At 36.1% G+C, this 14,028-nt stretch overlaps 1 protein-coding gene and 1 long non-coding RNA gene across 3 annotated transcripts in view; both read right to left on the bottom strand.

Moving 5' to 3' along the window:
- Positions 1–12,259, bottom strand: part of Hs3st-A (Heparan sulfate 3-O sulfotransferase-A) — a 55,346-nt gene extending 43,087 nt beyond the window's left edge. For both annotated transcript variants that reach the window (XM_074087758.1, XM_074087757.1), the window contains exon 1: positions 11,937–12,259. The gene's annotated coding sequence lies outside the window, so the exon portion shown is untranslated. The remainder of the gene's footprint in view (positions 1–11,936) is intronic.
- On the bottom strand, positions 5,085–7,506 carry LOC141427797 (uncharacterized). Its single transcript, XR_012451362.1, has 3 exons — positions 6,682–7,506; positions 6,126–6,605; positions 5,085–6,036 (listed from the first exon to the last, which is right to left on the bottom strand). It is a non-coding gene; the product is annotated as an uncharacterized lncRNA (long non-coding RNA).
- Positions 12,260–14,028: the final 1,769 nt, after the last annotated feature.

Below are 14,028 nucleotides of genomic sequence, written 5' to 3'. Positions count from 1 at the left end.
GATAATTCTTTTAGTAATGTTCAACTTTTAGCTTGTAAGAGCAATTAGTGGTGAAAGTAATTAAATCGAACGCGTACAAATTGACAATCATTTTAAGGTCAAATTGAAGCTATTCCCCGTTGTAAATAAGATCTGAAATTACTGATACTTATTTGATTGACTTGGACAATTTATATGTCAAGTTAGTAAAAAAAACCAAGTTATTTAATTTGTTTAATGTTTTAAAACTACCGATAGGTGTTTGAGAAAAATACAAAAACGTAACAAATTTAATAGTCACACACACATAACACACAAACATCACGCTTGTATTCCCAAATGGAGTAAGCAGAGCACACGAAACGTTACCGCTTCGGAGCCACTTTTAGCAATTTTAGGTTTTAAGTTTGACAAAAACAGTACAATAGTGACAGGTTGCTAGCCTGTCGCCTACGGTATACCTTAACCTATATCCTCAGTCGCCTCTTACGACATCCACATCCACGGAAGAAATGGAGAGGTGTAATTCTAACCCGACACCACATGTTAATAGTCAAGTTATTATTAGGTATATGTTGCTATTACTGTGCAGTGTCTATCTCGTAATACGAGTATAAACTTATTCAGAAGAACCTGAAATAATTAACTATTTCTAGCTAGGTTAAGCTGTCTTTGGAGATAAAAAATTAAATGTTTAGGATGTTCATTCAGCACATCAAAGCACGCCGTGAAGATATTTACGTTTTTCAAATTAATTCAGGTCATAGTGGAGAAGAATGTATAATGTACTAAGTAAGTAGGTGTACCGGTACCGACCTTTTATGTAACAAAGCAAATTTCACCAAGTACGTAAGAATATTACTTAATTCCCAGAAGCACTTATGAAGCCTGTTTTTTTGTATAAAAATCGCTAAGCGTAAAGGCTTGTTAAAAAAAGCGTGGCTTTTAGCAACTGGGGGCTTTGAAATTTAACAACACCTACGTTCTGGAGGTAAAATGCTGGAAAATGTATTAAATAGGCGATGTGAGGAAGTGGCGGAGATCGTCCGAACCCACCTACTTAATTATTTCTTATTAAAGTGAGCACAAGTTAGAGCTCGAGTTAGAGTTACTTAAAGTAGTGGATAAATTATTGAGAACAAAATCTAATGCATTTATTTTAGGGGCTTTTGAATTAGTTTCAGTTTGTGGTTAGATGAATTTCAAATATAAAAATGGATTGAAAATTTACATGAAAATTATCATCTTTTCTATGCAGCGACGTCGTGACCACTAGAGCTAGAGACTAGAAATCTTTCAGACTATATCTTGAAGATGGTAGAGATGCACTAAGTTTTCTGAAATTTCCATGTATCAATTGGAAAAATATGGGCATTATTTCCGTTTTAAAGGGGCTCTGATCTGACCTAATATTAACTTTGCCGGTATCTTTATTGGAGTTGTGCTTTGCATTATTGGTTAATGGTTTCAACTGCTTACCTACTACTTTAAGGGCTATAAATCTCATCCACACCACCACCATTTTGGACACCACGGTCGCGCAACCAGTCGCGCAACCGCGGTGTCTTTAAGCCAAACCGATCCACAGAATCGCCGCAGAATAACTGTCGTACCTACATACGTGTAATGAGAAGTGCGGGGAAGGGAAAGTCACTGAGTGATGGCCGATTGAGTCCGACAGCATACAGAGCCATACTACTAACAACATGAAACTATACTTACATGGCGTATGCTCCGAGAGGAAAAGCTACCTAGCTAGCTAGATTTTAAACGTGATTTATCCGGGCTTATTTCACTATCAGCGCCATACTTATTACCCTCTTCCTCTCTTACCTATCTTTCTACCCTCATCTCATACCATGTGACAGAAATAAATGATGAAAGCGGTCAAACCTCTATAGAGCTGTAAACATTTTGTTGGTGGCGGCAACTGGTTGCGTCGTCATAGTGTTCCGGTAAGTAGGGCCCTGATTGTTTATTTTATACTAGCCTGGTGTTGGATATTGCAACTAGTAAATTGGTAATGAATATTCATTCATAACCATGTTTGTTGATGATACCCATGGCCACGAAACCTTAAAAAAAACACCAATCATTTAGTTAACCCACTACCTAATCCGTTCAAATTAAGACGAGTCATTTCAGAAATCACGTTGCCTAACATTTGGCCGCCTCGGCCCTTGATTAACACTATCAAAGTAACATTCTACACAAGCTAACTAAATATTCCCAGGCAGCGTTAGTATAATAGTTGCGACGAATACTCCTAAGCTTTATTACAAATGATAATTCCGGTGGCCCACTGAAATGAAATGAAATGAAAATGAAATGAAAAAAGTTAATTCAACACACACATAATAGTTATAATCAAGTTACAAAAATAGTTAAAATACAAAATATGAAATAAAACATAAAATAATATATAATTTTATGTGTGAGTGAAAAGGTCCCGCCTCAGCATAAATGCGGACTCCTGGGATGGAGTCAGCGCTGGTCTTCCGGCGGGACCATTTTTATTGAACACAGCCACCCTGTCGTGCAACACGGCCTTACGCGGTATGCTGAACGCAGCCGTTTCAATTGCGTCAGGCAGCGTCGTCCGGCGGGCGACAAACAAACCAACCAAAATAAGGCCACGCGCACGACATTGCTGCTGTGTTTCTTACAAAACAACTATAACGCAAAACAGAAACAAAAATAAAAGTATAAAATTAGCCTAACTACAAAGAAAACAAGATGTGAACATGAAGAAAAATACCTGTCAAATTTAAATTACTGTGTTAGGAACATAAAAGAAAAGGCAAGAGATCAAGTAAGGAACAAATTAAGTCAGTTCGTTTTAGCTTTTGTGACACTCGTCAAACACTCATAACACACTTTTTTCCCTTATTCCCAGGTTCCACACCATCCAAATGGATTTAACAGGTTTTACTGACTTCATGTGCATATAAGAATATAATGTGTGAAAATAAAAACTTACATAGAGAGAACTTATTATATATATATATATATAATATAATACTATACTTATATATATATATATATATATATATACATATTCACTAGATAAAGAAAACAGACTACCAGAACAACATTAAACTAACCTAAAAAAAGCTAGTGTTTACAGTTAATGTTTCTTATTGCCGCTGGTGTTCATATATGATCTTTTTAAGGGCTTTTCTAAAACCAGTTACACGTTAAATGGAGTGTCTTTAATTCAATATCTGTACTCATGTAAAAAAATAGGATGTTGGAAAAGTTACGTTATCTTAAGGTCGCATGTTACACGATAAACTTAAAACGGAACGGGAGCGGAACGAAAACTTGACAACATAGTGTATAAAAACAGATGGTGAGGTAACTTGGTTGTGCTGCGGCTAATTTGCGGGCTTCAGTTTGATCAGCTTCCAGTATACACTAAAACTTGGTGATTTGTAGCCATTAGCGCCGAGACAAAGAAGTTCGCTTACTGTCAGATATTACCGTGCTATGGCGACGTACGTATTTAGTTCGCTGTAACAACAACATTGTCATGAAACATACGTTAAATGACGTCAAGATGTTTTAGAAAAACAATATAGAGCTTATTTCTATGTGTGGAGTCTGATATTATTATTTCCTCTAGTAACTGGTTTTTTGAGTGGTACGAGTAGTGACGAAGTAAGTAAGTAGGCACGCTACGGGACATGACTGTGCCATTATTATTATTTTTATTTGAATCGCAAACATTCAACTCTATTATTCTTTTAACTATGAACAGCATTCAGAATAAAAATATTAACGAAGAACGTCCATGTCCATGCCCGTAAATTAACCTCCAATTCATTTTAAATGCTTTTGAATGAGGAATGGGTCAAAAATGTGAAATACCTTTGAATTGAAGAGGAATCCACAAACCTCCAAAGCTAAAACGTGTGCTACGTGCAAGAAAGAAGGCAATAAAATTATGAATAGATTATTACTACGAGCGCTCGAGAAACTTGAGTTTTTCGAAGCTATAGAAAATTCAGATCCAGATTAAAAAGTTTCACGCGGATTCGGGAGGTAATGCCAGCGGACGATCGCGATAATACACACTTGCCCAACTCATCCAGTATTTATACAACGTTCTTTTACAATTTTTATGTAAATAAAAAAGTTGACATAGGCACTTCAGTTCAGAGTTTACTGTCGGTCGACAAGCCCGAAGTTTGATCTGTTTAAAAGATACCGTTACTGTTGTTTCATCGTAATTTTATTAAATTGTTACACGGTACTGGCTGAGCGTAATTTTTTCTTCAGAATTGTTTTTCTTATTATTTTTGTACAAAATATTCATATTTTTTTGATGTCCATTAAATGAATATGTTTTTAAACTAAAGGGCCATGTATCTACACTTAGTGTCGCATTATTAAAACCGGTGCAATCATGTTCATGAACCTCATATAATTTTATTTTTTGTTTAATATCATTGAAATGTGAACTCCGGATGATTGTTACTCCAAAAGATATGAGGTAGATTAATGTTATACTTACCTAGATGTAAAATAAACATCCGTGGGCCATGAACGTTAATCATTGCTGTATACATATGTAAACTGACAGTGAATAACGACTCTATCCACAGATCAATAAAGAGCTTTGCTCAAACAAAGCAAGCTAATTGAAAGAACGTACTAAATAGGCCTTGAATTAAAGCTTTACAAAATAACGAAGGTCACTTATTCGTATCGTTTTAACATAAATTTCTATCAACATTGTTTTTATTATTGTTCCCCTTAATGGCGATCAACATTGTTCTCGTTTAATTTCGCGTTGTCTGCTGATGTCATAGTTGTAATTGTAATTGTAATGTCAAATTATTCTTATCTTTTTCATTACATGTACTGTTGCCATGATAATGTGGGCTATACAGCCAACTTATATTTTAGTCTCGTAGCTATTTGTGTATTTGATTTGTTATGTGTGACTTTCCGTAATTTCACTCCCCTGTGGCCCGGCGGAAGACCAGTCCTGTTTTTCAACCAGCGATATGCTGAGCCGGGACCTTTTTACTCGTATAGCGGCAGCATTTTATAATGTTATTTTTACTAATTATGTGTCATTGCTGTTATAAATAAATTATTTTCTTTCTTTCATTCACTTGTGAAAATGGCTCAGTCAATAGTTTTTTTTGTTAAAAATGTTAACAGATACTTAATGACGTAAGAAAATATACTGGGTGTTTTCAGATTGATTCAAAACATTTCAGCAGTTGGACACGTATGTAAATGTTTTTCATGATTTTTTTAATTGTGGTGGACAAATATGTCTTCTATTATTGTTTGACTTTCAAAATGTACGCTGTATCAGAAAAATAAATACGAAAAAATGGAAAAAAATAATTAAAGTCAAATTTACACAAATCTGCAAAAATATTTATTGCGAATTATATTTAAAGCGTCTTATTTAGTTTTTGCACGCTTCATATCAGACGTCTAGGAAATTGAAGGGTCCTACTAAATTCGTATCACATGTTTTTCCTTCACGGACAGCTTTCTCCTTTTAACCCTTAATTGGGCATGGCGAAAGTATTGAATTTAGGGTATTACAAAGATATGTATATTTTTTTATGCAGGTAGAAGATAAAAACACCATACTTAGTTTTTATATTTTTTTTTATTTTTATATAAAAAATTAACGTGGGAATTATACACCTTCAGGCCATTATAAGTCTCTGGTTTCCATCTACTAGATTTTTTAAATAATTATTTTATTTACATTTATGTGAAATTTACACTGCCTTTAGGTCAGGCATATTTAAGTGGAACTTTTTAAAACATGGAGCACCATATAAAGTGACCTGGCATATACCGCTGATGGCATATGCGTGCTGCAAAAACGGCATCTTCTATATTTTCCAAGTTGCGGCATATGCATTCCCACATTTGAAACGCGTATTTCCTTTGGAACTGTTGATAAACTTTTTTTATTTTTGAAAATAGGTGCTTGTTGTTCCCGACTGCTGAAATTATCGATCAAGGCAGGACCTAAGCGTAAATGAGAATCTCAATGTATAATTCTGCATCTCAAACGGCCTGTAACAAAATAAACACTAGAATTAATAATATATACATTACAATATATATCTAATGTTCTATTTTTGTATTAATGTAAAATTTAATACCTCATATATATGAGTTTATAACTGCAGCCTCAAGCAAAAACCATAACTGTTGATGCCAGTTTTTCCTCAACATTTTGCCTAAAGGATCCATATTATACGCAGGCTCTCTGTAGGTTCCTTGTAATGCTTCATCAGGTCTTGACAGTAGGGATTTTTCATCATAGGGCTCCAAAGGAAGTGGAGCTTCTGATATGCCTTGGCTGGGATCAATCAGGACTCGCCAGTGGTGACTCTCAGACAGGCTTAGGGGGAATACCCTTACAGCTATATATATTTATACCAATTAAAATATCATTATGCTCAGGCATATTATATTTTAATTGCTATAAATGCAGTTAGTGTTTCTTGACATGATTGAATAAATATCATGATTTTTATTATAATCAAGTTAGTAATACTAAACACTTAGAAACACTGGCATTTTCTTGGACGCTTTGTCTTGTACTGCTTCTTATTGACACAAATCGATGGACGGCTCACCTGAAATAAGATTTGAGTGTAAACAAAAAAGGAATCATACTGTAATATACTGAAAATTTTTAAAAAATATACTCACAAAATAAAATGTTATCTTCGGTATATCCGCATTTTTAATTTGATCTTATTTCGCGTTGATCCAATCATTATTGTCCAGCATAAAGCTGTTATCGGACTGCTCGCTCTCTGAGGAGCTCATGAGCATACTGAGAGCTGTATCCATATGATCGCTTCTAGAGAAGTCGAGAGCTTTTTTGATCTGCAAGAATAAAATAACAACATGTATGGATAAATGTGATTTATTAAAGGTCTGAAGTATTATATTTCCCACACGGTGAAAACTACCATCCTTATGCGGTCACAAGTACAATATTTCCCACAACTTTTAAAGGTCCGAAAATCACTGAAATACTACCGTAATCACTAAAATATAATTACGTGTATGTAATACAACTCAAAATCTATCGAATACAACTATTCAATAAAACTTACCGTATTTTTCGCGACATGGTGATTTTTTTTTAAAATATTCCGTACGTATTCAGCTTTATTTTGTTGACACCAACTGACGTTTCTGACTTTGACATGTGTCAAACATGACATGTTTGCGTTTCGTTTCCCGATTTTATTTTGGGCACAGACAAATCAATACAGTTTTTATATTTGACACTAAGAGGGATATAGCTACCTTCAGAACGACAACAGCATCGCAAAATATAGGTGGGAAATATACTCCTTATGCCCAATTAAGGGTTAAGGCACAAGAAGGAGATGTCAATGTCGATTAGTATGTAATTAAAATTCGTTATTTAAAGGAACGAAAAGTATTTTCATAACACGTTTTTAATACTTGAGGTAATTACAGGTTGGCCTGGCCGTCGTAAACAAATGTTTGAGCCCGCACTTGAAACTACGTCAATTAAAACTAAACGGACCGCTCTCGGGAACTTAATAGGTTAAAACTATAGTATAAAACTTGTTTAGAAGGCTGTTGACCTCGCTTTTAAAAAGTATTTGGAACTTGAAAAAAAGTTTGTTTTAGATGGCAAAGATCGTAATTTTTTAGATTTTTTGATTGTGCGGGGTTGAATTAGTAATAAAAATTGTTTATCAAAAATAATATGGTTTTATTCTACAAAAAAAACATCACCAACAACAACAGCAAGATAAATAAAAACCTTACGGCGTATTTTGATTTGACCATTAGATATCTGTTCTGTGCAGCATAGTCCAATATAAGTAGAGCCTTATTCAAGCCGGCCTATGGTAGGAGATGGCACCGTAAGAAAATAATAAGCTAATTATTTAAATTAATCATCACACTGAAAGAAGTCTTAGAAAACGACGTAGCTCTATTTCTGTAATTTTTTTTTCAGGATCTTTCATTATAATTGGTCGATGTTCTATGAGTGTTCGAGAGTCAAACGCGTGTCCGCATTTTGAATCAATAATTCCGATTACACCTTTACGGTCTACGATGATGATGGCTCGAATAAAACGTTGGAGAATTTGCTAATATTTGTAGTTATTTGTCACAAATTTTACAGCATCAGTACACAGCAATTTTGTTTTGAAATCGGTTAAAAGCTTAACCTTTCTGGGATTATAAACACGATCAAAAGACAGTGGTTTCACAGTTTTCCCTTTTGCTTTGAACCCCTTGAGCCCGGCAATGTCTGGTCACAATTTTATTAATTAGATGGGGTGAAACCTACCCTTATTCGCATGATTAATGGTACAAATCCCAAGGACGGTGGCCGGCCTTGCAACTGGTACATTTGTCACCGGAGACGATTTAGGAGACGTTTCCGTCCTTTCCTTAATCTATTTAGACGCATAACTTTGGGGTAATGTTGAAATTGCATGTTCGCTGTCTTGAAGATTGTCAAGCCTTCTTTAGGGTTGACTGAGCGAGGGGGAAACGGCTACCGTTATGTTAGTGGAGCTATAAATAAAAGGTAATTATGTGTTGTATAAATCAGTGCAGTTGTTTAACCACTTCACTGGGAAACAGCGCGTCGTGACTTGCCAGAAGGTAAGTTGCCGCCGCTACAACATCTTAGCGGATTTTATACATTAAAAAAAAACGACTGATGAAAATGACACTTTATGAGCGAAAATTAGCTTTAACATGATCGTTCGGACGAAAACTTTAGAAGCCGATTAAAAAACCGTTAAAAAAACGTAAGATAACTCGGTGTAGTTACTGTGTATGAGTAATCACACCACTACTTCCTTGTAGGTAGAAGGTAGTTCAAGTTGACATAAAACTGTTTTTTAATTTCCGTTTTTCTGGCTATGCTTCTGTATTATGCTTACATGCAGGGAACTGTTTACATTAGGCATATAATTTAAAGATACCTACCAACTTCTGCAGAACCCTTAGTGCGCGAGTCCGATTCGCACACGGTCGGTTTTTATAGCATTAAACTGTATTTTTAATTTTACTTTTTGACTAAAATTTGGTTTTACTTTTGTATACTTTAGGTAATCGTTGCTTGTTTTTTGTGTTATTGTACCTATTACCTTCCAAAATACGGTCCAGACCATTTGCATTTGGTATAAACTCACAAATGCTTCACCTTTACAGCACCCAATTTATGCATGCATAGAGCTGCAAGACACGTGTATGCAGAACATCTCGTCATTTAAATATCAGGTGAACCTACGTCTTCGCACAATGGCTCACGGTCGTGATGCGAATTCTCAATATCGTATGTTGATATTGGATGTAGAATGTATTTCTGTAATAATGAAACTGTCTCTTTTGAGTCCATATGTGGTAGATACAGACAGGCTGACATAGTACAAGCTTTGCTTATTTTGACCACAAAACACAGATACTTTAGAAGTCAATCGCCTGTATGTACTTCACTTTTCATAGCTACGCTCGGCGGTCGCTCTAAGGTTGTCAACTAGCTTATGCACCAAAAAACTATCGTGGTAGTGGCACTCATATTTAGTTTATTGATTTATTGTAGAGAATGAAACGGGGAGAATGGAAATATAAATTAATAACTAGAATATTTTAATTTTAATGTCATTGTTGTATTATTTTGTCACAGAAAATATCTTGCGACGATTTCGTTATTGGCGAAATTCACGATTATTTAATTTAAACAACCGTCCACTGAACAGTTATAGTAACTTTTTTTTGTTGCTCCATTATTGCACAAAAAAGTTCACAGACGCGTGTCTCAAGTGGATGGCACTCGCGCTCGCACTGGTCCCAACCGGTCCGAGATATTGTGTCCGTGAGCAATCTCTATGTGTGCGTTGCTCGAGCGAACTTGTATGGAGATTGATTTCTGAACTATCTGTGTTTTGTGGCTTGGCACTATCTAGGTCGATTGCTGCCGATTGTCCCATATGGTATAGAATTTTTTATATGGATGACATGTTACAATTACTCACTTACCGCCGCAATTAAAGACATCCATCACTTAACTAATATTTGATCACTCAATAGTAACGGGTGACGGTAAAACGGACAAATTACGAGTACGTAGGTACTCGTAACCTAAATATCTATTAGTTACAGATTGTAATTATTATCTCTGTATACAGCGGTTTAATAGTAAGAACTAAAAGAATTTCTTTGCTCAACCGCGACCTTGTGATAGCTAAGTTTATGCAACATATGCGTGTTTACGCAGTTCCTCCACCTCCACACTGAAGAACACACACAAATCACACGAACTCATCTATCCCCTCCACCACACTAAACTGACGCGTATCGAACTCAACCAGAGCTCATCTTCAGAGCAACACAACCGAACACCACGCTACCAGATGTTAGACACACATCTACACACATGTTAGACAGGAACACATATCTTAGATAGACTTAGCTATCATAAGGTCGCGGGTGAGCAAAGGAATTCTTTTAGTTCATTTATATGGACCTCCGCCAAGTAACGCCTGATTCAATAAATTATTTAATAGTAAGAGTTGTTTTTTACATATTTTCTAGCTTTTACCAAGCTTTCATAAAACTAATTGACATGGTCCTCTGCAAAATAACTTATGTACATTGTACATTTTATATAATTTGTGTAAGAACACCCACGAACGAAAAATGAGTAAAAGCAAAAGTAATTCAAGTACCACCCATTACTAACAAGATAATAAATAATAAATCATTGTAAATAACTTCTACATACAAGTAACATGTTCTGTGTAAAAAAATCTAAGTCAAACATAGATCAAAGTCAAGTGGTGGACTGGAATGGTATCTCGTAAATAATGTGCGGAATATAAATGTAAATTGTACCTAATGCGCAAAAAAACCAGGATGTACCATCTGCGAAATATGTGGTCTACCACCCTAAAGTTGACAATCGTTTGCATGTCATAAAACAATAAGGCCAATAGACGTGTCTGTCAACTTGAAAGTTCGACTTTAGCGACATATTCATTTGATAGGAACTTGTTTAGAAATTGATAGACCACTTATTTGGCTGATGGTACCTATTGCTATTAGAACAAATATTCGCGATTCAACTATATACAATAACCTTCCAACGATAGCTAAACATAAAATTAAAAGCAAAACAAAAAGATTAATTGTTGCCTTTTTTATTAAATTACTGTGATCATACCTACTTCAAGTTTCTGAAATTTCCACCTTCATACAATAACAAAAAAATAAACCGTGACACTTGTCTCCTAAATTTTCGGTACCCTGCAATAAATATGATATACTACGGCCAGCTGCGACAGCATGACACTGTTTACTTTCCCCCTAGAGCGGTCACAATGATTTATCCGCCTGTATACCTACTTTACAAAGCTAATAAAATGTTAAATTATCCCGGGACAGGTATTAAAGCCAATGTAAATAAAGATTAATTAGCTTCGAACAAAGTCTGTTTTCTCCAACATAAAGGTTCAGTTGACTCAGCTATTTTCTTAATCGGTTCAATTTAACACCGTTAGTTGAAGAAGCCAAAGTTGTTGAAGCGTGAAGAGGCTAATAAAGCGCGGAATATGACACTCCGTGCTACGCGCCGCTACAACTCCGCTACGCCGTAGACACTTGTATCATCTCGCTACGACCCTTTACTATGAGTAACACTAACAAAGTATAGCACTTAATGAAACAAAAACAGTATGTAAACCTCGTATCTTAAGACGTACGAAGAGTTAATTGAAAGTAAATGAACAGATTAGAATTGACTTATGCCATAAACTCTTCATTAGGTAACGTAGCAACGTGTTTACTACAGTTAAGCACACACGTATTAGAGGTCAAGACTTGAACCTTTGACCTTGATCAAGCTAAACTAATCGCTACTATACCGCAACGTATTCGTTACAGTTTCATCATCTTACCGTATGAACAGCTGCCTGAAGAAATGCAACCTCAACCTTTATCACTCACATGTCACATCGAATCTTTTGTTTGGTCCGTTCTCACTTGTTATTTGCAGTGATGTTTGGTAGTTTGCTAAGTTTAGTGAATGATGTTGTGTTTGTTGATTATTATTGAGTTGTCGGTCGCGTGTCGGTGGTCGGAGGCAGTGCGGCGCGACGCGGGTGCGCGCTGGGGCGAGTGGCGGCGGCGACTGAGCCGGGCAGCGGCGCGCGCCCGCGGGCCCGGTCGATATATGCGGCAGAATAAACACGGCGTACCGTACGGGCTCGGTGTTGCCAGCCTCGCCGCCCGCGCCCAATGTTGCCGACGAGGATGTTTGCAGCGGTTTGTATCTCGAGTGCCCGCCTCACGCCCCCGCGCGATCCTTACGCGATGCGCTCCCAGACTCACAAATAGGCGTCGTTATGAAAATGATGCCAATGTATTTGTTTTGCTTCAGTGTAACGACTGCAGTTCGTGTTGTATTTTTTCATTACCGACATTAGATTTAATATGAATCTGAATTTCAAACTGCGATCTCGATACGTGGGTAGTTATGATTCGCCGGTCTCGTCGCTTGGGGCAATAGTGGGACGTATAATTTACGTGTAACCTTCGCTTATCTGTACGTTGAGATGGAACGATTTCCATAATAAAACGATCTGTAGTCAGAAAGGATCATCTGCAATTTTGTCATCGAACTATCTTCATACCTATGTACGTACCGTGTTATCTTTGTGCATCGCGTTCGTATTGGCTTTATTTATTGGATATACTTACACCAAGTGCTTTATACGTACTTTAACGACAAGAGATACATTTTATCATATGCAAATTGAAGTGGCAATGGGCAGGCCACATCGCTCGAAGAACAGATAACCGTTGGGGGAGAAAAGTCCTCGAGTGGCGACCACGAACCGGAAGACGAAGCGTTGGCAGGCCTCCCACCAGGTGGACTGACGACATCGTGAGAGTAGCGGGAAACCGGTGGATGCAAGTGGCAAGTTGTCGTTCATTGTGGCGTTCTAAGGGGGAGGCCTTTGTCCAGCAGTGGACGTCTTCGGGCTGATGATGATGATGATGATGATGACATTTTATCAACATTTCTCTAACTTTTATACATTTTTCGGCCACCAAATCTGAACTGAAATCAAGTTACCGTCGTTTAGCAGTACGAAAATGCGAAAATGTTATGTTATGTTATGTTTTTACTGTGTTTTTGTTGTGATGTAGTGTGTTTTTGTTGTCAATAAATGTTGTGAGTTTGAGTTTGAAAATTCAGCACATATTAAAACGAGTTGGAATAGATTCAACTTTTACGCATACAACAGATTAAACATTTTCTGCCACAGGCATGGAACCTAAGACACTGGCCGCATTACCTTTCAAACGGTAAAATACAATTTATTTTTCACCTCAGCAGCTCAAACAGGCAGGTTTTGCTATGAGAAATCAGTGAGCAAAATCGCATTTTGCTCACTCCGTGAGACAAAGTAACTTTTTAATTATTTTTTTTAAATGCTGAGTACAGTGTTGGGTCTACTCACTGAATTCCAAATATTTGAACTTTACTTTGATCTGTCATTTCACTTCAACTCGAAAAAAGCAAGAGATAGGATCAAATTTGTCGATTACAAACTTAAATTAAATTTTTGGTATTAAAAATATATCGAAATATTTCCAAAATGTAAATTTTCCCGATCTTTTAATAAAGTATGCAACCTCGTTGCACGAAAGCCGCTTCTCTTGTTTTTTTTTTTTTTATAAAAGAATTCCGTATACTGCCTCTACAGTATAATTATTATTTGTTAAATTGAATGATTTTTTACAAATCTATTTATGTTTATGTAATAGAAATCTTAATAAAAATCATATTAAAGGTTTAATTTTTCAACCTTTTCAATTACCCCGAGATGAGTGTGACATTAGTACAAGAAGTTAAGATTGCATGTTATGAGTATGCGATTTGTATTGTAGCTACTGGACTCTTTTTATGGTTTTAAATGCAATTATTATATTTGATAATAATCGGATTCTATTTTAAAAAAATGTGTTTGTTTTATAAACAGG

The sequence above is a fragment of the Choristoneura fumiferana genome, chromosome 5 (genome assembly GCF_025370935.1).
Source record: "Choristoneura fumiferana chromosome 5, NRCan_CFum_1, whole genome shotgun sequence".
Lineage (NCBI taxonomy): Eukaryota > Metazoa > Arthropoda > Insecta > Lepidoptera > Tortricidae > Choristoneura > Choristoneura fumiferana.
This window is presented reverse-complemented; position numbering and strand designations above follow the sequence as displayed.